Here is a 24,530-nt window from a genome sequence, read left to right as displayed (position 1 = left end):
TCAGGAAGTCTAGCTGGCCAATCTTTTCGATGCAAAGACACGATTTTAGTGAGTATATGTTCCAACTCTCTATTGGTAACTTCTACCTATCCATTGGCCTGTGGATGATACAAAGAAGATTTGCCATGTCGAATTTTATACTCCTCCATGAGTGCAGCTATCAAATTAGATGTAAACTAAGGACCTTGATCTAATTGTAATTCTCTTGGAACACCAAATCTAGTAAAGATACATTCGTACAGAAACTTTGCAACATTATTGTCATGAGGATGCTTCATTGGTTTTTCTTCTGCCCACTTAGTAACATAATTAGTGCAAACCAGTATGTAACTTTTTCCTTCTGATGGTGGTTCAATAGGGCCAACATAATCAATTCCCCATTTATCAAATGGTTCTACTACTATCTATGGCTGCAGGGGCATTTCATCTATTTTTGTCGATCAACCCATTCTTTGACATTTATCACATTTTTTTGTATACTGAGCCACATCCTTGTGAAGTGTAGGCCAATAATAACCTGTATTCAAAATCTTTAATGTAGTCTATTTGTTAGGAAAGTGACCAGCATAGGGCTCATCATGACAAGCACGAAGAACATCATATGTTTCATCTTCTCGGAGACACCTTCGTGTCACCTGGTCTGGCCCAATATAAAACATGAACCCTAAGATCCATGAGTAATTAAAACTCTTTTCTGCTAGCCATCATTTTTCTTTTGTAGAGAAATGTGGGGGAGTTTTGCTAGCAGTTAGGTAGTTGGCAATGTCAGCATACCAAGGGTTTTGTGGTGACAAAAGAAAGAGATGTTCATTGGGACAGCTATCTTCTATGGCTGCAAGATCATTAGGTGTTTGAAGATGAGACAGGAAATTAGCTACAACATTTGCTTTGCCTGGCTTGTCAATAATGGTGATGTCAAATTATTGCATTAGTAACAACCATCGAGCCAATCATCTAGAGATTGCTAGTTTATTCATCAAATATTTGATAGCAGAGTGATTTGTATGTACAAATATTTGGTATCCTATAATGTAATGTCTGAATTTATTCAAAGCATAAATTATAGCAAGTAGTTCTTTCTCTATCATAGTGTAGTTATACTCGGCTCCTTGAAATTTTTTGCTGATATAGTAAATTACATGTTCTACTAAATCTATCTTTTGGCTGAGTACTGCACCAATGGCATGATCTAAAGCATCTATGTGTATGTGAAAAGATAACTCCCAATTGGGTTCTCGAAGCACTAGTGTTGTTGAGAGGACTTCCTTAAGCTGTAGGAAAGCTTTTGTACAATCTGAATCCCATACAAACTCTGCATCTTTTCAAAGCAATTTATATAAAGGTGCTGCAATTTGACTAAAATCTTTGGTAAAATGCCGATAATATCTCGCATGTCCTAGAAAACTCCTGACCTCTTTCAATTTAGCTGGTACAACCAATGTGTGTATGACTTCTATTTTTGTTGGATCCACCTTAATTCCTTTAAGGAAAATAAAGTGTCCCAACACCACTCCTTCTTGCATCATCATAAAACACTTTTCACTATTTAAAGACAAATTTTAGTCTTTGCATCTTTGTAAAACCTTTTCCAAGTTCTCCTTGGCTTCTTCAAATGTTTGTCCATATGTGGTGAAGTCATCCATATACACTTCCAAACGATTTACAGATATGTCAGAAAAAATGCTAATAACAGCTCTTTGGAAAATTGTAGGTGCATTGCACAAACCAAATGGTAGGACAACATAAGCGAATGTTCCCCATGGACATGTGAATGTGGTCTTGTCCTGATCCTCTGGTGCTATCTGGATTTGATTGTAGCCACTAAACCCATCCAAGAATGAAAAGTATTTTTTTCCTACAAGATTGTCACGAACTTGATCGACAAAAGGCAATGGAAAATGATCCTTCTTGGTAGCTGAGTTAAGTTCTCTATAATCTATGCAGACTTGCTATTTTCTCACTTTTTTGGGGACAATAACCAATGGTGACACCCATTGGCTATCTGAAATAGGATATATGAAGCCAACATTGAGTAGCTTTTGCAATTCATTTTTGACAATATCCCTTAATGTTGGGTTTATCCTACATTGAGGTTGTCTCATAGGTTTGCAATCTAGAATGATATAAATCCTATGGCTATAGAGTGCACAATCCAAACCTTTCATATCTATATACTCCCAAGCAAAAGAATCCTAGTGCTTTTGTAATAGTTGTAGGGTATTATGATGTTGTGCTTGAGATAAGGACTTACTTATATTTAATTATCTTCCTAGAATGATTGCTATTTTGACTACTTTTTTAGCCATTGAAATTTTCACAATTGGTTGTGAATCTATCCCATGTCATAAGAGTGAATGCATAAGCTTTGTAGACTCAGAATAATGAAATTCAGCGGGTAAAGGTGAAATGCTTTCTAAGATACACTCTTGTTTAGAAGATGTCTTAGGTTCTGTTCCATACTCATTCAGTATGATAGAAGAAATGACATCATTTTCTTCTTTAATTTTTACAAATGAGTCATGTGAGATCATCATCAATTGTTGAATAGAATCTATGTCCATGTTAGAGTCACCCATATTTGGCCAAACAATTTGATCATCCTGCAGCAAAGGCTGAGCATGAGAATACAAAGTTAAATTTTTATCGTCCATTCCATCTAAAATAGTCATTTTCCCTTATCGACATGCAATATAAGCATCTGTTGTTGCTAACCATGGTTGTCCTAGAATGATAGGATATTCTCCAATACTTGTGTTTGGAGAGAGTACTACAAAATCAACTGGATACTCCCATGAATGTAATGTAACAGTGACATCTTCTAGCATACCATTAGGAATGATGGTAGAACTATCTGCTAGCTGCAAGATTGTTGGTGTTTTCCTCAGACCAATGATGCTTAATTTGGACACTACTTCCTTGGTCATTCCATTAATGGATGCTCCTAGGTCTATTAAGACATTCTGCACTTGCACTCCTTGAATGGTGAGGGTCACTACTGGGCTTCCAGGGTCTGCATACTTAGGCATTTTGCAGTTATCAAGCTGTTAGTATTCAATATGGTCACATTTTTAAAGCTTTCAATTTTAGATGTTGAACCTCTTTGAACCACTTCGAACTTCAGTTCGAAGTAGTTCAAAGTATTTCAGAATGGTTTAGTGGTTCAGAACTTAGAAGTGGTTTAATATTTTGACATGCAGATTCAAAAACAACATTTAGGCTTAATGTCTTCAAGTTCGATGATCCAGTGCAGGAGTATAGAGACCATTAAGTTTAGATTCAAATTTCACAAGAAAGCTTCATCAAATTTATCAAGTTCTTTTTGGGCATATCAACTCAATTTTTAGTGATCAAGGAAGCAGACATATGGCTCAGGATTTCAGCTATAAATGGTTCAGTTTACATAAAAATATCCACAGGCTCAGAGGTCAGAGTTTTGAAGTTCAAAGTCCCATATTACAAACTCAAGGTTGTGATCCAAACACAGATTTAACAAAATTTTAGGGATGGAAATGCTGAAGCAGAGTTCAGATATAAATGTTGAATTTGAAATGGGAACATGAATTCAAGCCCCATGTGAAGAAGTGTCAGCTTTTTGGGGTAAGAGTTTCGGTTTAAAATGGAAAGTTACTGATAAAACCATATTCAAAATTACCAGTTAAAAGGATAGATACAAATTATAAGAGGTAGTCATTATTTTGGATGTATCGATTATCCTCCATCTTTGATTCCCATGCTCAATGAGTCGTATGGTTTCCACATATGAAGAAGGAAAAAACAAGCGTTCACTAAGTATGCTTTCCCTCATACATCCATAAAAGTCAAATGCCTATGGAGTGTACGGTGTAAAACTTAAGATTCAAATTCAAGCCATTTTTGCGAGAGCTTTTGTTTATAACAATGACCGGGCTGCATGTATATTGGCGGATTTTTGACATCACAAGCCAAACTTCCCAATATACTTATGACATTAGCTATTCAACATCATGGATTTCAATGTGTTGAATACCTTGAGAAGGTTAAAGAGTTGGAGGATACACATTCTGTTGCAGCTTCTACGGGTGATACTACTCCTCCCGATCTCCATGCCGATAAAGAATATCAGGCATAATGCTCAAAAAGGGAGAAGTTGTGTCTAGTTGATGCACTACAGGGAAATTATTCATTATGAAAAATGTAATTAACTCAATTTAATCATTCAGATTTTCATATTATGATAATGGTGATCGGGCTTCATCGATTCTCAACAACTGAAGATATTATTGAAGAGTCAATTATTAATGCTCATTGTGGCAAGAAAGCTATTGTGAATGAAATGAAGAGATTATAAAATATATTGAGCATCAACAAAATATCAAGCTCGAGCTCGATGGTGGAAAGATGGTGCTCGACGACTGAAGTGCAAATTTGAGCACTTGGGAAGCTAATGGAATTAAATCAATCATAGAGTAAACCCGACTATAGAAAAGAGAGTCGAAGGGTGAATCTTCAACAGTGATGACTTCGGGTTACTCTAGTTCGGTTTGCCAGGAAGGGGATATTAAGAGGAAATATTTTTCATGTCAATTCATGCCTTTGATCAGCTTGTCCCTCCATAGCTTATAGGAACAGATGTGACTTTGGTTATGGCAATCATGCTCGCAAATTCAAAAAGTATGAATCCTGTGAAAATACAACTTGGTGCACTTGGACTGGGCATCTAGAACACAATGGCGAGATTTGCACCAAGAGTTGTGGGAGAGGCAGAGCAAAAGCTGATTGATAACTACCATGAAGCGAACCTGATGAGCACATGGATTTCTTGACACCACTGAGACAGTATAATCTGAAGAATCCTCCATCATACGTAGTGCTGCCATGGCCTCCCATGTGTACCAGAAGTCTTGCAACTCTAAAACGCAGAGATACTGTGAGCGTTTGATAAAACAGGACATCATTGTTGTGAGCTAAAGTAAAAGCCATTGGAATTAATTGGAGGAGCACGGGTATACCATTTAAAGATCTGAAGAACTCAAAAAGATGCACCATACAGTTATGAAGAATTTTGTGATGCATATGGAAATGCTCAAAAATGTGGAAATTTGGCAAGAGATAGAGGCATCTTAACCTCCTTTAAGGCTCGGCTACTTATTAACTTGTGCTCATTACAAGAAATCGACACATCATTTATAGTATAAAAGTGAATAATGTCGTGGCCACATCATCAGTCTATCTACTATGCAGGGGCACCTCAATATTTTTATGATTTGTAGATGCTCTAACTACCAAAGCATTAATTTCCACATGTCATTAGTAAGGAGTCATAGAGTCTCTTGGGTTCTATTAAAACACCATGTTATGCTAAAAAGGTGATACCAAGAATCAGTTATGAAGTGGAAAAGTTACGAGAACTGAACAGCCACCAAATTCTATAAATGATGAAAGCATTAAACAAGGGGGGGTTTTGAATTCTTCCAATTTCCAAAACTGCGGACTTTGGGCTTCAGGCAAGGAAGGAGGAAATTTGGACAGATATAGTCCACTTTTTCTTCCAGCAGCTACAGAATGTGTTCTGTTAGCAGGTGGGAAGATTTTTCAATCCCGAGGGAAAGAATACAGACTTTGAAGCTGTAGCAAAAGAGAGCTTTATTTGCTAGACTTTGTGTTAGTGATTAAAGGGGATTTTGATTTTGAAATGTAATGTAGGGGAGATGGTTTTCATTTTCTGATGCATGTGTAATAGGATCTTTGTAGTCTTTTACATCTTAAAGAGGGGAGGTTTGAAAGATATCTACAAATTAGAACTTTGAGTCTATGTAGTTTTCTTTCCACTGATGGTTATGTTGCTGTAGCTTTCAGTTTTCTTTACGTGCATCAGATGTGCTATTTTCTTTATGCATTTGATATTAGGATCTTCTGGAAGCTTTGATTTGTCTTCCCTTAGGAGAATGGAGATTGTTCTTTGACTTTTATCCTTTGTAATGCAGTGTACAATAGGTTAAATTTGTGTAATCTATTTTATTCTATTTCCTTTCTTTTTAGTTCTTAGGTTTCACATCTACTCTGTGTTTACAGGTAGATGTTAGATATCCTTTCGTGCTTTCTGGTAAAAGCACCTACATTTAATTCATTGTAAATCTTGCACGGGGAGCTGTACTCGGTAAAATTCAGAGGAAGGTTATTAATCTAACAATAACCTATCCAACTATTGGTGTTAGTTTGTCTTTTCACTTGGGTATTCAGGGTTGGATTTCAACACATCCTCTCGAAGGACAATCTATTCACTAACACAAGCATAAGATCAGAAAGTTGCCCAAGGACATGGATAGTCTTTGGGTCTTTCTTTTTCCTTCTTGGATTTTTAACATAGGCTTCTTTGATGGCTTTTGAATATATAGGGACTTTCTTTATTGCATCAAGCAAGGGAATTTTTACCATCATTTGCTTGAGTTTCTCAAGCAAATCTAATGCAGCTTGATTTTCAATTGGCAGAATTTGCTCTATTAACCTACTAGGAAATGGTGGTTTCTTGGCTGTAGGAGAGACATTGGTGGTAGGTTCTTGAACTAACTCAACATTTGTATCATCTATTTTTCTTATAATGGGCTACTGAGGTGAGGCAAGCGTTGTTCCAAATCGTAGATGGATATCATTCAAGGTGATGGAATAACTTGGTTGCTGGGCTGAAGGTTTTGCACTATTAGGATTAGGCACAAGTTGTGCAGGTAACTGTGGCTATTTTGGAGGGGTTGTATTGGCTACAAGAGGAATTAAAGCTTTTTGTTAAGGAGGTTGAGTCAAGGTTGGTTGATGTTGGTGCTGTTGCCAATTTTGGGTTTGTTGCCAACCCTGTTGAGGTTGTTGCCAACCCTGTTGAGGTTGGTGCCAACCTTGGTTAGGCTGTTGCCACTCTTGGTTAGGTTGTTGCCAATTATTATAATTACCATGTTGTTGTTGCCATTAGCTATTACCACTGTAATTATGGAGTGGATCTTGAGGAATACCTGATCTTGGAGCCCATGGCCTTCATTGAGCAACATAGAGGACTTCCCCGTCTTCATCAATTGACTTGAACTCAGTAAGCATATGTTGTGATTCAAAGCTAGTGATAGGATTACATCGGTAGTTGCATTTCTTTTCTCTGTAATGGGGGAAATATTCTACCAACATAATATCAGCATCCTCCTTCTTCCTTCGTGCTTGCATGGTGTCCAATTGTGTAGCAACATCATTAATAATGTCTTGCTTGAAATCCAACAAGAGGTTTGATAGTTCTGTCTTAGATACTCCCATCCCAGGATTTTTTGGAGTAAGTCCCTCAAACCTCATCCTTTTTTTGTTGTTGCTCTGGAATAGTTCAAACAAATATTTCAGATTTCAGCCGGGCAACATAGTCCTCCAAAGTCTCATCCTCCTTTTGTGACATTTTAAAAATGTCATCTCCTTTCAAATCATGGCCTCTACAATATTCTTTATATTTATTAAGGAATAGGTTACTCATAGTTGGCCAATCTGTCATAGCATTGGCGCCTAGACTCATGAACCATCTTAAAGTGGCTTCTTTGAGAGTTGATGGAAACAATTTCAGCTTATGGGCATCATTTGTGTACTCATAAATATGTCTAATCAATATATGTCTAAAATATGTCTAATCAATATAACACCTTTTCAGTTACAGGATTGGACATCCCTTACTACCAAAGTACTATTGATTTAAAGAATAATTTTGACAGCTGAGTGTCAATACACTTAACCATTTTTCACTATACATGCCAAGCAAAGAACAAGTGCCGAGTGATATCAAGTGCTGAGTAACATAAGGTGCCGAGTGATACAGTTTTATTTAGGTGTCGAGCATCAGTAATGCTTCATGAGCCGAGTAACTCATAATATCAACATAAGAGTTTGTAATTGCACAAACTATGATGTAAACCATCTTTGTAGCTGACACAAGGTAAATCTCGAAAGATCTAGAGATAAGAACGAATCTTTTACACTTCCTATGCAAACTACATGCAGCCAATTGGAAAATTGGAAAGGCATGCAACCAATCAGCAAAAAGGGAAGTATTGAGTAGGAAATTGAGATTCAATGTGGATCATAGATCCATATCTAACCCTAAGTCTTCGAAGTCTTTTTAAGGAAGACCAAAGTTTCATTTTAATAGGGATGAGAGAAGGAGAATAGTGTTAAGGGAAAAACATAATGGAATTCAGTGAAAGGAGACATAGAGAGTAAGAGCAGCAATTCAGTATTCAGTTGATCAGAACAAAGCAAAGGAGATGAACAAAAATCAAATCTCAAAGGATCAAAATTAGAGAGAGAGCCAGAACAAGTGCCTGCATTCAGTAATCAAGGATTGCAAATTATCAGGTTTATAATACCTAATACTCTTTTACCATTGTATTAGAAAGGAAATCCTATGTAGATAGGTTGGCTTAATAGCTATTTGTAGATCCTTATCAAAAGGTGATTAAATCCTTTAACAAGGTGACACTTCATGTTAAGTGTTTGTAATTCCTTTAACTAGGTCACTATTGACACAGTGTAAAGCCTTTAACAGGGTAGGCCTTTAACAGGGTAGACTATCAGAAGTGGTTGAATAATATTGTTGTAGTGAATTTTGTGGGTATCATCGCCACCCCAGTTTTACCTTCTTATTTATGGAGGGTTTCTGGGTTACCAAATTCTAGTGTTATGTGTTGTTGATGCATGTATTAGTTTCATGTTTATTTGATGTGTTTACATGCATGCAATTTACTTTCAGTTAAAAGTTTTATTGCTTAAAGTGTAATACTTCTGATTCACCACCCCCCCCTCCCCCCTCTCATAAGTATTCTTTCCATATTTGAATATTCCAACAATTGGTATCAGAGAAGATTAGGTTCTCACAAGAAAAAGCCTAACAGCTTGGAGGAAAAGATCTAAAGATGGAAGTTTTCAAACTCAAAAAGATCATTGAAAGCCAGGTGATAGATGTGCAACTTGCTCTGCATAGCTTGGAGGAAGCTAGAGATAAGTTGAGAAAATCCTTGAAAAGAAGGAAGGATTTAGCCATAGCTGAAAATGAGATAAACTACAAGGAGATTGATACCACAAATAAATTTTCCAATGGAGATACTAAAGAGTTTGATGCAGCAATTGCATAACTATTGGAGAAAAACAAAGTTCAAGCAGATGAAATAAGATCTCTCAAGATGGAACATGAATCACAGGCCATAATGTTGTGTGAAATCACTGAACAAAAGAAAAGAGCAGTTGAAGATAAAGTCATGATGGAAAATGACAAAAGAAATCTTGCAAATAGACTTGAAGAAAAATGTACTGAATTGACAAGGATCTCAAACATGCAGATGGATACACTTGCCCAAATGATGAACCTTCATCATGAACTCAATGTGAAAGACATTGAGATCTCTACACTGAAGATGTAGAATGAACAATTGCAGATTGACTTGAGAAGAGAAAAGGAAATTTTAGAAAGCGTCAACAAACCCAATGAAGCCATCAAGTATTTTGAGCAATTGTTGAAATCCCCAAGATCAACCCATGATACATTAGGACTTGGATACAACATCACTGAAATTGGAGAATCATCAAAGAGTGATGAACAAAGAAGCGACAAAGGTAAAAATGTCACACCTACATGTCATTTTTGTGGAAAGAAAGGACATACATCTAATGTATGTAGAAGGAAGAATGCCCATCAGCATGATAAGCCTAAGAGTGTAAACTATTGTCATAAGTGCAAGAAGCAAGGTCATCAAGTACATAAATGTAGAACCAAGACTATTAAGACATCAAGATTTAAGGGTCACTGTCATAATTGCAAGAAATATGGGTATGGAGCTTTTGAATGCAGATCAAAGCCTATGTGGACATCAAATCAACCAACAAAGACATCAAACCATGAAAATCACTACTATTGGGATTACAACACCAAGTACAATTGTCACTATTGTCAAGAATATGGACATATACCCCAGAATTGCATAAGAACACATTTCAAGGGGAACTACAAAAGATGGTTGAGTCAAACCACATGTTTCAGTTGCTTAAAAATTGATCATGTCAGTAGGAATTGCCCAACAAGGTCAAAGGCACCAAGTTTTGAGTACAACAATGGAAAGGAAAAGATAGATGTTGAACACATCAAATGTGAGATGAATAAGACATGGAAGAAGAAAGATGAGTGCAGCACATCAAATGCAGAGATCACTTCACCTAATGGGTTAAGTGATCACACTTCATCTAATTAAGTAAGAATGGGTGTGTGTGGGATTGATAAACTAAGTTACATCATACATCAGTCCCAAGACATAGAAGAACTGCAAAGAAGAAATCAACATAAACAAAGATGCTAAGTCAAAATTAAGAATCTTGCAAAATTTTCCAAAGTTTTCTTTAGGTGCTAAGTTGCTAACAGTGACCGAGTTAATAGATGATGTCGAGCTATGAAATATCAATGGGAGTCGAGTGAAGTGAAACACAATGGGTGCTGAGTCATGTTGAAATCCTTCAGGAGCCGAGTAGATAGTTGTTAGCACACTAAGCATTAATTGCTATGTTTTGAAGGGTACATAGTTTGATTTTTGATCACTTCTCACCATTCAAATGTGAAGCAAAGACGAGAAGAGCGCAAAAGATCAAGGTTAGCTCAGAAGCTATTTGCAAAAGATTTCCACAAGTGATTCAACACGAGTTTCATCAATTTAAGGTATTTTACTTGTGTACTGAGCTACGTAGTGTTTATAATCTTGTTTAAACTATAAATCCTAGTTTGGAAACCAATGGCATCTGGGTCTAGAACCACTAATAGCAAGGAGAGTCATGAAATACAATTGGTTAGTAATGAAGTTAAGCAACTAGAATTCAAGCCCATTCTAGAAGTTGCATACAAGACTGATCCCGCAGGTGCATTATCAGTTATTCCTGATAAAGTTGTTATGGTCCAAGATGTTCATAGATGCTATAATTGCAAAATTGGAGCCATAGAAGATTTAGAAATTTACAATGCATATGACAAGCTATGTGAGAACAAAATATTGAAAGATGAGTTCTCAATAGTCGAGAGAAAAGTATTGACCAAAACCCTAGAATTTTCATTTGTTTTCAAAGTTGAATGGGTATGCATAGTTTTGAGCAGAATACATGATGCAGCCTTTTGGTTAGAAATAGGGCCAGTAAAATTTGACAAGAGAATTGTTCATAGGGTTACTTGTATTCCAACCCTAGATCAGCCAAAGACCTTGCGTAGTGACAAAAAGGAAGTAATAGAGAAAGACACGGGTGCTAAATGGAACAATATGGGAATGACCATTGATACAATCACAAAACCCCTACTAGATTGTGCTGTGAGAATCATTTCACACAAATTCTATCAGTCAAGCAGGTTAAACAGTGTGCCTTGTATAGCAGTTGACGTTGCATACAAATTGATTAAAAAGGATCATGCCTATGATCTAGCAGAGCTCATGTTTCAACAGATTAATGAGAATATGGGAGCCATAAGGAAGAGTAAGGGAGCTCAGTGAAAATTTGGATTAGTTTTGGTGTGCATGTTTTTCTATCTGATGAAAGAATTTCTTTATGTGGGTAAGGTGAAATGGAATCCAGACAAAACAATTGTTGAACAAATCAATGGATATATTGAACAGATGGGTGATCATTTTGATGCCCAAATGACTAGCTACTTTGAGGACTTCAAAAAATTCATGAAACAAAGAATGAGGATTACAGTCTCATTGACTGAGAAATATGAAAAAGACATTTTCTTTCTTGTAGATATTGATTATACCTATATACAAGCAGTCATACCTAGAGTGAGATGGCTTAGGCCACTAGGTTATGAACTCGATATTGATCAAGCCTCTGCAACAATAACAACCCTCCTAGTAGAAGAAGTTGATAAGAATGCAAAAGCCTTTGGAACCTATGATGTTGTAAAATCAAGGGTGATAATAGATTTGAAGACTGCCTTAGTAGTAAAGAAGAAAGAAAAATTGGTAAGGCAAATCAAGAGAAAATTTGGTGTTGAAGGAGAAGGAACAACAGAAGAGGAATAAGAAGACATTGAAGATGAGGAAGATGAACCTCAAGGTCTGACTCAAGGGTTAGGAGAAGATAAAGAAGAAAGTGCTGAGGAAGAAGAAGTTGAGGAAGCACAAGTTAAAACCAAGGTCACAAAAAGAAAGGCTACAACTCCTCCTGCTCCTCAACCCAAGGAAAAGAAAGTAGCTGCTCCTGCACCAAAGAGACCTACTACAAGGGCTACATCACAAAAAGGAGGAGGCAAAAGAGAAGAAGAAAACTTCAAAGAAGTCTGCTGTTGAGCCAAAGAAGAAAAGAAAATTTGTTTCCCAGCCTCAAACAGATGAAGAGAAGACTGAGTCAAAGGACAACAACCAATTTCAAGTGGTAAGGCATAAACCTCAGACTACTATTGATAAATTATGCAGCAAGATTAAGAATGATGATTTGAAAGGTTTAAAGAGCCTAAATTTTTCTAAGCTCACCAAGGAAGAACAAAATAAATTAGAGGAATCAGTGTATGCTATGATGGCTGAGTATAAGCACACACCTCTAGAGTTAGATGAATCAATACCTAAAGAATTGCACAAAATTGTAGAGGATAAATGGCATTTTTGTTTACAAATGGAGAGGGAGATAAGGGAATAAACATTAGCAAGATTGTTGCCTAATTTGAGTAAGGATCAAGTAAAAAATGTAGTTAAGAGGCATAACAATAGATTCACTCCCAAACATAGAGCTTTCAACATTTTGCAGAACAAAATTGAGGATGTAGTTACAAAATCCACAAGATTGTGGAAGATAGTTTACAAGAAAATAGAAGATGTATACAATGAAGAATATATGGCAGAGGCAAGTGCCAAGAAAAAGGAGATGAAGGTATCAGGAAACAAGGAAAAAGAAAAGGAACAAGTGGAGAAGAAGGTTGAAGAAGAAAAGGAAGAAAAGGCACATACAAAGGAGAAAGAGGAAGAGAAAGATACAGCTGTACCACAAGATCAAAGTGTGAAAAACACACAGGTATCCCCTCCTAGTCCTCCTCATGCCATCATCACACCTGCAGAGATTGTTAAAATCAAGTATATTATAGACACTTCTGATCCAAACATCAATCCATTAACTGCAGAGGATTTAGAAATCCTTGACCAATCAACACTAGTAGCAAAATTATGTTCAAATCTTGTATTGGTCAATGTTGATGAATTGTAGAATCTAGCAGTTAAAACAAAGGTAGTCAAGATGAAAACACAAGAACCACCTTCGACCATACAACCTACTAGTATTCTATTCCTTCCTCCACCACCTCCACCAAGTGTAATCACTGATACACTTCAGATGCCAAGTACAACAACAGGGGAAGTTAAAGAAACATCTGAATAGCCAACAAGTTCAACCCCACCTAGTGATCACCAAAACGATAAACTAGCTGAAGAAAAAGATGAGACAAGTAAGAAGGAGGAGTCTACAATACAAACATTGGTTGCATTACCCAAATCTGGTACTCCAACATAGACTCTTCAATAGCCAAGCATTGATAGGTTACCATTGCAAATCAGGACACCAGGCTCAAGCTCATCAAAGGCAGTTAGGAAACTTCACTATAGAGTTCCTGAACTTGATGAAGAAATAAAGATTCCATATTATGAATCTAGCACTCTCACTGAAGAGAAGATCAATGAAATTCAAAGTGCATTGGATAGAAGAAGGAGATCTAGCACTCTCACTGAAGAGAAGATCAATGAAATTCAAAGTGCATTGGATAGAAGAAGGAGACAAGAAGCACTAAGAAGAGAACACAAGCACAAGCATACCTTAAATGAAATCAAAGACATATTTATAGAAGCTTTCTGCTTACAGTCTCTAGATGAGTCAAGGCCAATTATAGAGCAACTATCTAATATAGTTGACCAAGTGACTAGTGAAGACCAAGAAATAAATGCCAAATTACTGGAATGGTTAGAAATTAAATTCCAAGGCAAGGTAAATAAGAAAATATCGGGTGATATAGCACTATCACAAATAGAGCTGGCTAAGAAAATTGAAACAGTCAAAACTATACTTGGAAACATATTTTCCCTATACAACAAGTTGTGTGATTTTTCCACATTCACACAGGACACTGGCCAGAAAATACTGAGCTTGGAGAAATATCTAAAGATTTCTAGCATGCAACTCCCTACAAATCTAGCTCAGAGTGAGAAGCATTTTGCCCAATTGCTTCACACACAAAGAGAGTTAGTTGTCTTAGCAGTAGAGGAGGCAACCACCAAAGCCAAATTGATGCAAATTCAATCCTCTATCACTCCTCATTTGGAAATACTTCACAAGGAGCAGATGAATGCAAAGATAGTTCTCAAGAAAGACCCCAATCTTTCCACATCTGATGGACCTGTACACCTAGCAGCAGAGATTGCCATCTAGCATAAGTCATTGCATGTTGCACTAGCAAATTGGGATGCAACTTTGAAGGTACTCCTTGAAGTAAACAATACATTTTTGGCCAAGTATGGCATTTCCCTATAGAACCCTTGACATAAGTGTCAAAAAGGGGGAGAATAAGTATGGGGGAGTTAAGTAGAGATTAAGTATGGGGGAGTTCAGTACAGAATGAAATGGTAATTATGATGAAAGGGGGAGATAGAGAATTTTGGGAGAATTTTGACAAATTTTGATATAACATATTGGTTAGAATGAAGAAATAGGATAGAAGTCATTGAGTGTACTAGGCATAATCAACTCACAGGGAGTCATAAGGTATATTGTTATTTGTTCCTAAATTTTTTTGAAGCAAATAAGAAGATGCACGAAATAATGTCAAGATCACAGGATCCTAGTTAAGTTTTTTTGCCACTCATGTCAAAGGGGGAGATTGTTGGTTTAAAGAATAATTTTGACAGCTGAGTGTTAATACACTTAACCATTTTTCACTATACATGCCAAGCAAAGAGCAAGTGTCGAGTGATATCAAGTGTTGAATGATATCAAGTGCCGAGTGATATCAAGTGTCAAGTAATATCAAGTGTCGAGTAACATAAGGTGCTGAGCTATTCAAGAAATAGCATGTGCCGAGCATCAGTAATGCTTCATGAGCCGTGTATCTCAGAATATCAACATAAGAGTTTGTAATTGCACAAATTATGATGTAAACCATCTTTGTAGCTGACACAAGGTAAATCTCGAAAGATCTAGAGATAAGAATGAATCTTTTACACTTCTTATGCAAACTGCATGCAGCCAATTGGAAAATTGGAAAGGCATGCAACCAATTAGCAAAAAGGGAAGTATTGAGTGGGAAATTGAGATTCAATTTGGATCGTAGATCCATATCTAACCTTAAGTCTTCGAAGTCTTTTTAAGGAAGACAAAAGTTTCATTTTAATAGGGATGAGAGAAGGAGAATGGTGTTAAGGGAAAAACATAATGCAATTTAGTGAAAGGAGACATAGAGAGTAAGAGCAACAATTCAATATTCAGTTAATCATAACAAATCAAAGGAGACAAACATAAATTAGATCTCAGAGGATCAAAATTAGAGAGAGAGCCAGAACAAGTGCTTGCATTCAGCAATCAAGGATTGCAAACTATCAGGTTTATAATACCTAATACTCTTTTACCATTGTATTAGAAAGGAAATCCTATGTAGATAGGTTGGCTTAACAACTATTTGTAGATCCTTATCAAAAGGTGATTAAATCCTTTAACAGGGTGACACTTCATGTTAAGTGTTTGTAAATCCTTTAACCAGGTCACTATTGACATAGTGTAAAGCCTTTAACAGGGTAGGCATTTAACAAGGCAGACCATCAGAAGTGGTTGAATAATATTGCTGTAGTGAATTTTTGTGGGTATCATCCCCACCCCAGTTTTACCTTCTTATTTATGGAGGGTTTCTGGGTTGCCAAATTCCAGTGTTATGTGTTGTTGATGCATGTATTAGTTTCATGTTTATTTGATGTGTTTACATGCATGCAATTTACTTTAGTTAAAAGTTTTATTTCTTAAAGTGTAATACTTCTAATTCAGCCACTCCCCCCCCTCTCATAAGTATTCTCTCCATATTTGAATATTCCAACAAGTACTATGCTGATCTTCATTAAATGTCAATCCGAGAGCATGAACTTGAGATGATGTCTGCAAAGTATATGCTCTAGTTTCGCTAAAAGTCACTACTACCTTGAATGCAATAACCATTAAGGAAATCTAGTTTATCCAAAGGAAAGACAACTTTCAAATACTTGGAAGGGAATTCTAATTATTTAACCATATGTCTATGCACCTACTACTGCAGGAATAGTAACTAGTTTTGTTTCCAGTGGCTGCAAGAACAACAGTTCTAATCTTAACTTAAAAAAATTGAGTCTAACTCCTACTTACTAAAGTAAACTCCACCTTCTGTGTAGGCCCCCACAGAAGAATGAAACTCAAAAAAATCATGTATTCATTCAAATATATAGTATTACAATAACTTGGAAAACAAGATGTCTATCAACTCTATCTATCTGCTCACTACCTAACCTCATAGATACAAACAAGGTCTTATTTAAAAGGAAGGAAAACAAAAAAATCCTATAATTACGACTTCCTCAAGAAGGAAAGTCAGTTAAAACTTAAAACTACAAGCATTCAATTGTAAAGACATTAATTATCCCTTAAATTCCCCACAAATATAGATCATAGAAAATGTTAGATCTGCTCTTTTATCCAACTTTAAATAGCTTCCAGGAATCTAGGTATCGTGCTTTGCATGTGTAACTGATCACTTTGATGCTTGCTTCCTTAATCGGCTACTTTACCAGGTCCCTCTTTGTTATTGATTAAAACAAGTCCCTTTTGACTTTGCCGCCAAGTCTCCAGCTGCAGCGGTGTCATAACACTTCTCTTTAATACCATCAATGCCTTAGCGCTATTCCTTCACAGTTTGTTTTTGATTAACTCTAGCTCAGCTTGTATTCCTGCGATCAAAATTTAATACACAAGACTTCCCGCAAACATTTATTTACATTTATTAGTTTACAAAGAAAAGGCATTAATTATTCAACTAAAAAGTTTTGCAATCTCTTTGGTTGCAGGAAGATCTACCCATATCAAATATTCATGAAGAAATATTTTTACCACAAAATGAACCCCTTTTTAGATATAATTTCGATTATCATTTTTATGCCCTATGTCCATACTTTATACATCAAAAGTTCAAAACACTTATACTAAAAGATAATAAAGTTCAGTATGTTATAGACAAATGTTCACAAAAAGGGTTAAAAAGACTTCTATTTCTTCATTTCATCACTTATACCCTTCAATACATAACATTTAATGCTTAGTGCATATACAACTGTAAACTCAGCTCCTTATGAAATTTTTGCTTTACTTAGCATCAATGCAAATTCGACTTCACTCAGTAGCTATAGGAATTACCCTTACTTAATAGTAACTACTGACTCGACTTCAATAGGCTTTGGCTTACATCTCAGCACACATACTGGATTTAAATCGGCATCTGAAGAGAATTTTTGACACCTGGCAATAATGTGAAAACTTAAAGATTTAACTTTGGATTTTCCTCATAAACTTGCATGTTTATTCATGTTATTTTTTTCCTTTATAGTACTAACTTATCTTGGAACTGATGTATAATGAAGCATTTAAATATCAGTCCCACATACCTTCTTTTGCTTAATTGGATGAGGTGTGATCACTTGACCTATTAGGTGAAGTGATCCCTCCATTAGATGTATTTCTTCCATCTCTTTTCTTCCATGTCTTGTTCATCTCTCCTTTGATGTGGTCAACATCAATTTTGTCTTTTCCTTTGTTGAACTCATAATTAGGTACCTTAGACCTTGTTGGGCAGTACTTATTGATGTGACCTTTCTTTAGGCAGCTTAAACAAGTCGTTTGACTCAACCATCTACTGTAGTTACCACTAAAATATGTTCTTATGCAGTTTTTAGGAATGTGTCCATACTCTTGATAGTAGTGACAACTTTTCCTAGTGTTGTAGTCCTAGTTATAGTGGTGTCCATGAATTCTTGTTTTTTTCTAGTCTATTTGGTGACCACATAGGCTTAGATCTACATTCAAAGGCTCTATGTCCATACAGCCTAAGTTGGCCTAGTGGTGGAGAACTTGTACTCTTGAAAAAGAGGTCACAAGTTCAAATCCCACTGGGGGGTAGGGTATGTACGCCTCATTTGTAGCGCCAAGTGCCTCTCAAAAAAGAGTATGAGGTAGTCCCATATCACTGTCACCATATGTAAACCCAAAAACTATGGCATAGCGTGGACTATAAAACCACCTTTCCTTTCCTTTCCTTTTTCTGACAATCGTAGCAGTAGCCTTCAAATCTTGGTGTCGTGATGGTTCTAGTCCTATAGTCATGTGCCTGATGACCTTGCTTATTGTACTTGTGACAGTGACCCATGTTTTTAGGTTTGTCATGTTGATTGGCATTCTTGCTCCTGCACACATTACCAATATGTCCCTTTTTACCATAGGAATGATAAGTGAGTTTTGAGCTCTTACCTTTATCATTTCTTTCTTGAGCAATCTTGGATGATTCTCCTTCTTCAGTGCTAGTATAGCCTAGTCTTGATGTATCATTACTAGATCTTGGAGATTTTAGTAGTTGCTCAAAGTACTTAATGGCTTCATTGGGCTTTTTGAAGCTCTCTACAATTTCTCATTGGGCTTGTTGAAGCTCTCTACAATTTCTCTTTCTCTCCTCAAATCATTTTGCAGTTGTTCATTCTATAACTTTAGTGTAGTGATCTCAATGTCTTTGGCATTCAACTCATGATGAGTATTCATCATTTGACTTAGGGTATTTAATTGCATGTTGGATATTCTTGTAAGCTCAATTGACTTCTATTCTAGTCTATTGGCTAGGTTTCTCTTGTCATCTTCTATCATGGCCTTATCTTCAATAGCTCTTTTCTTCTATTCAATCACTTCACATAGAATCATGGCTTGTGATTCTTGTTCAATCTTGAGAGTTTTGATTTCTTCTGCTTGAGTTCTATTCTTCTCCATTAGGTCTAAAATTGTTGCATCAAACTCCTTTGAGTCTCCATTAGCAAACACTTTAGTGGTGTTAGTCTCCTTGTATTGTATATCATTCTCAGCTATGGCAATGTCTTTTCTTCTTTTCAGGGATTTCCTCAGTTCCTCCCTGACTTCTTCCAGAGAATGTAGAATGAGATGTATTTCAATCTCTTGGTTCTCTATAATCTTCCCAAGCTTGTAGACCTCCATCTCTAGATCTTTTCTCCAAGCTATAAGGCTCCTCCTGGTGAGAACCTAGCTCTGATACCAGTTGGTGGAATTTACAAGTGGGAAGTATACTTATGGGGGGGGGGGGGGGGGGTTGAATCAGAAGTACTAAGTGTTAACCATTAAAACTTTTAATATCAATCAATACATGCATGAAACATATTTAAATAACATGGAAAGTAAAAGCATGCATGCAAACACTTAACACCAGATATGATCACCTAGAAACTCTCCAAAATGAGAAGGTAAAACTGGGGTGAGGATGACACCCACAACTTACTATTGCAACAATAATGTAACTTGTCAAGGTTACAAAGTTTTACCATGAACCATGGTCTGCCCTGTTAAAGGCTACAAGAGACTATTACGTCCCACCCTATTAAAGGATTTCACGCCCTGCTAGAAGTGCACCTGTTTAAAGGATTTACAAAATATTCACTTGGAATGTCACCCTATTAAAAGATTTCTCAATGGCTGTTAAACCAACCTAAGTCCATAGGATTTCATCCTACTAATACAATTGTTAGAGAGCATAGTAGAATGTTGATATGATTACTTAAAATCTGATATTATTGATTCTAGATCACTATTTAGTCCATCCCGATCCTTTCAGATCTGATATGAAAATGTGGTGTCATTGATCCTTTGTTCTGCTAACTGATTTTGCAATTCATTTCCTCTACTAAGTCACTTTGAATGTCCTCTTAATTCACCCCTTTACTCCTTATGCTCTTCACTCACATGCATCACACTCTACTCTTTGAATTATGAGGCTTCGAGCTCCTTAAAAATATTTTGTGACTTAGGGTTAGATATGAATCTAGGGCTGAGTATCATCCTTTTTGCCTCTTTAGCATTCCATTTTTCTAATTGGTTACAGGTTGATTACATAGGGAATCAAATAGATTTGATCTTATCTCTAAGCTTCAAGATCTATCCATTAGCTAGCATGCAAATGGTTTACAACTTTGTTTGTGAAGGCACAAACTCTTATGTCAATTCTATGTTGCTTGGCACTTGTTGATACTGATGCTCAACACTTATTGAAATTCTATCTGTCTTGATACCTAAACTTGCTTAGCATCTATTGTTCACTCGACACTTACTATCTTCTTAACACTTACTATCTACTTGACACTTACTATATCGTTGTCTTGCTTGGCACTTATTGCAACTTGGCACATACTATTCACTCGACATCTATACACATTATACTCAGCATAGCTTACTAATTCGACATGAACATAGTAAATAACTTAAGTGTGTTGACACATAATTGTCAAAACCATTCTAAGACCAACAGTAATGCATTATTCTAAATACCCCAAACAAAGGACACACTTAAGGGGGGACCTTTGAAAACCTAATTGTCCAAAAATAAAGTGATATTATCATAAACAAAAGGAGGAGGTCCACCCCATCTCCAAAAATAAGGTAGAGGAAAAGGGAACCACAGAAGAAGAGAATGAGAATGAAGAGGAAGGAGAAACAAAGAGTAGAAATTTTAGCTAGAACAATGGTGGGTACTTAGGCAATCAGGATGAATCTGTGGCTAAGTTTGGCAGGATGGGGAGCAATGTGGGTTCTCTAAAAATTGAAATTAAGAACCTAGATAGTTCTTTGATTTCAAAGGACAAAGATATTGAGGTGATAGATACTACACCCACAAATGAGGCTGTAGAGGAAGAGGGGGCTAGATGGAAACCAAGAAGGATGCTAATATGATGCTTATTACACACAAGCCAAATACTATTGACCTCAGGAGGAAAACTATTCTAGGGACACCTAATCTAAGTGGGAAGGGGCTACACCAAAAGAGACCCACATTGATTCTAGTCACCATGAGCTGAAGAATGTGAATAAGGAGAAGGGGATGCATAATTTCAGTGGAAGGATTTTTCTTTCTTAACAAAGCTAAAATGAAGGCAAATGTGACTCTGCAGGCTGATACATGGCTCTATAATGAAATCATTTCATTAAAGAAAAATGTTAAAGAGTTGTAGAAGAATCTAGATATTGAAAGAAACAAAAGAACCGAACTTGATGGGAAAATTGGGATTATTCTTGAGAAACTGATGGCCTATGAAGTTGGCCTTAGGCAACTGGTCAAGGATAGCAGACATTAGATGGACATGATAACTAATAGTTTATGTGGGGTAGTGTTTAGTTTGGGTAGGAGGAGCAATGAAGAAATTATCTCTCTTATACATATCAAAATGACTTTCGGACCTAGTAGAAGGACAAGGCGGAGTACTAAAAGGTCCATTGAAGTTGCCCCTATTTCCATTACTGAGGATTTTCTTCAAGGGATTGTTGATACTGCCGAAGATTTGACTAAGGTTGCGGAGGAGCTCTAGTGATAGGGTTTTCTTGTTTTTCTTTTGTTGATTGTGATTGCTAGTTTGACTTTATTGTTCTAGTTTTGTACCTTTGTCCTTGTTGTCTTTTAATGTGTTTTTACTTTTGAGAAGATTTTTTTTTAGAATGCTACTTGTAGGTTTCAGATCCTTGTGAAACCTATTTTTTTGAATGTTTTTATTGTAGGTTGTTGGTCCTTGTAAAACTGGGTCGACTATTTATTGTTGATATTTTATTTTTGTATGGGGTTTCAAGTCCCATCAAAACCTATTTTTACCTTAATCCAAAATAGTTAACATATTCCTTTGCTATGAAGGATTTGGGGAAAAAAAAAAATTCCTTGGTATGAAAATTTGCAGAGATAGGAAAAATAGGAAATTGACTCTATCTTAGGTTGATTATATTGAGAAGGTGTTGCAATGTTTCTACATGGAAAATGCCAAAGTTTTCACTACACCTTTGCCTAGTCATTTAAAATTGACTAATAAGATTTGTCCAAAGACACTTGAAGAGGAGGATAATATGTCTAAGGTACCTTATGCTTCAATTGTAGGAAGTTTGATGTATTATATGGTATGCACTAGGCCAGATATTACACATGTAGTGGGAGTTGTTAGTAGGTATATGAGTTTCCCAAGGATCAAACATTGGAATGCAGTCAAATGGATTCTCAAATATTTGAGAGGAACATCCAATAAGTGTTTACATTTTGGGTGATCTACTACTGATTTGTAGGGCTATGTTGACTCAAATTTGGCAAGGGATCTTGATACCAACCAAAGTATTATAGTTTATGTATTTATTGTTGGTGGGATAGAAAAGAGTTGGGTTTCTCGGTTATAGAAGGTGAATATTTTATCCACTATAGAGGTAGAGTATGGTGTTGTTACAAAGGCAGTCAAGGAGATGATATGGCTTCAATTCTTCATGGATGACTTGGGAGCTTCCCATAGGAATATTTATCTATATATAGATAGTTAGAGTGACATTCATCTTGCCAAGAATTGTGCTTTACATTCAAAGAAAAAAAAAATACAATTATGGTATCATTTCATTTGGTTAGTTTTGGATGATGGAAAACTAAAGTTGGACAAGATACATACATATGATACTAATACAGATATGTTTACAAAGGTAGTGACAAGGGAGAAGTTGAACTCCTCTTTAGCTTGAGTGTGGGGTGGTTTGATCTAGTGGGATCCTTATGTGGTAGTGGTATTTTTACAAGGTCACTCTCCACGGGAGGTAGTTTAGTGTAGAGCCTGATCAGTCCCCAAGTGAAAGATTGTTGTTATGTGGTGACTGATCAAGAAAGTGATGTACATTTTAAATAAATTCTATAGGGTTAACTCATCAGGGATTTTTTAGTTGACTTGTCAACCATTTCCCAAGGTTGACTCGTCAAAGATTTTTTAGGCTAACTTGTCAAAATTATCTAACCCTAATTTTGTAAGTGACAAAAGCTTGTATAACATGGCTTAGGGTTAGGGATTTTGTGTGTGGTGTGATAGTAGCTTCTTGCGATGGTGTTGAGCTATAAAGGACTACAAATTTTAATTAGGTTGTAATCACTAGATAATAAGAATATTGGACTCATTGTTTGGTGGACACATCCCAAGGATTGGGTGGACCAAGTTAAATCTTTGTGTCTTGTGTTCTCTTATGTGTGCCTTATTATTTTATGATATCGGTTATATTTGCATTTAATTATTATTTCTGTCTCTTTAAATCCCAACAACCCCAGTGAACTCCATAAGTGGAAATGTCATCTAAGATCCAAAGGGTTCCCACTCTATAATCCCAAAGGAATGTCATCTACTAACCATATTCTCTTATGAGTTTTCATCCATAACAATACTTGAAAATAGATTTTCTAGCAGATGGGATAACATAAAATAATTACCACAATTGAAATACTTTCCTAACTTTATACCTCCCTCACAAAAGATGCGAAATTGGTCAACCTAGTTTGAAAATAATTTCAAGGCCCAAATATAAAACCTAAAAATTGTATGTAAGCCGATAGGCTTATATGTGGGAGCTTTGCTCCCAGATTTGATAATTTTTGGTCAGAAAAATGTTAGACCTTGCCGGAAAAAAATATTTCCAATTATTTTAATTTATTTTAGTTTTATTTAATTTCATTTTTATTTTATTTAAATTCCTTTCTATTCTTATTAGGGGTATCTAATTTTCCCCTCCTTCTTTGGATTTTCCTTATGAGAACATTCCCTTTTAACTTATATTTTCCTTCAAAATGAAAATGGAAAAATCTTTGTGTTCAGGGAAAAATGAATAGCAATCGTAGAATAGATTTTTAATTTAATCTGTATTACATACCAAATTTTGGAATCTACTATTAGATTGAAGATAATTAATGTGAAAATGATTAAAGAAACAATCATAAATTTATAATCTGTAATGTCCCGTTTTGGGTCATCTTCAAATTTGATATTTTATTTATATAATTTGATTATATTTCCTATTTTTCTATCTGATTTCCTTTTTTTTTTATAGGTAAAAGTGGCAATCATCTGTAATATTTTATTAATCTGATTCAACGAGGTCAACTGGGAAAGAATCAGTGAAGAAAACCTAGCATCGTCCCTAAAGTATACATAGTTTTAGATATTTTGAACAAATAATTACAAAGGGTGAATCAAGTACCACCCATCAATATATCTAGAATTGAATATCACCTTCCTTCAAACTGGTATACATGAGCACAATCCAACAAACTTATCTTCCTAAATTAATTTTTTGAGGGCAACATGTTTCTCAATTATGGATAAAGGGTGAAGTGATGAAATCAACAACCCATCACAACCCAAATTCGAAAGAAAATCCACAACATGGTTTCCTTCCCTATAGGTGTGTGAAATACAAACATCCAAGCA

Source organism: Cupressus sempervirens, chromosome 11 (assembly GCF_028749045.1).
Source record: "Cupressus sempervirens isolate cs-2001-9-10 chromosome 11, ASM2874904v1, whole genome shotgun sequence".
Taxonomy (NCBI): domain Eukaryota; kingdom Viridiplantae; phylum Streptophyta; class Pinopsida; order Cupressales; family Cupressaceae; genus Cupressus; species Cupressus sempervirens.
The sequence above is the reverse complement of the archived record's forward strand: the minus strand, read 5'-3'. Positions refer to the sequence as shown.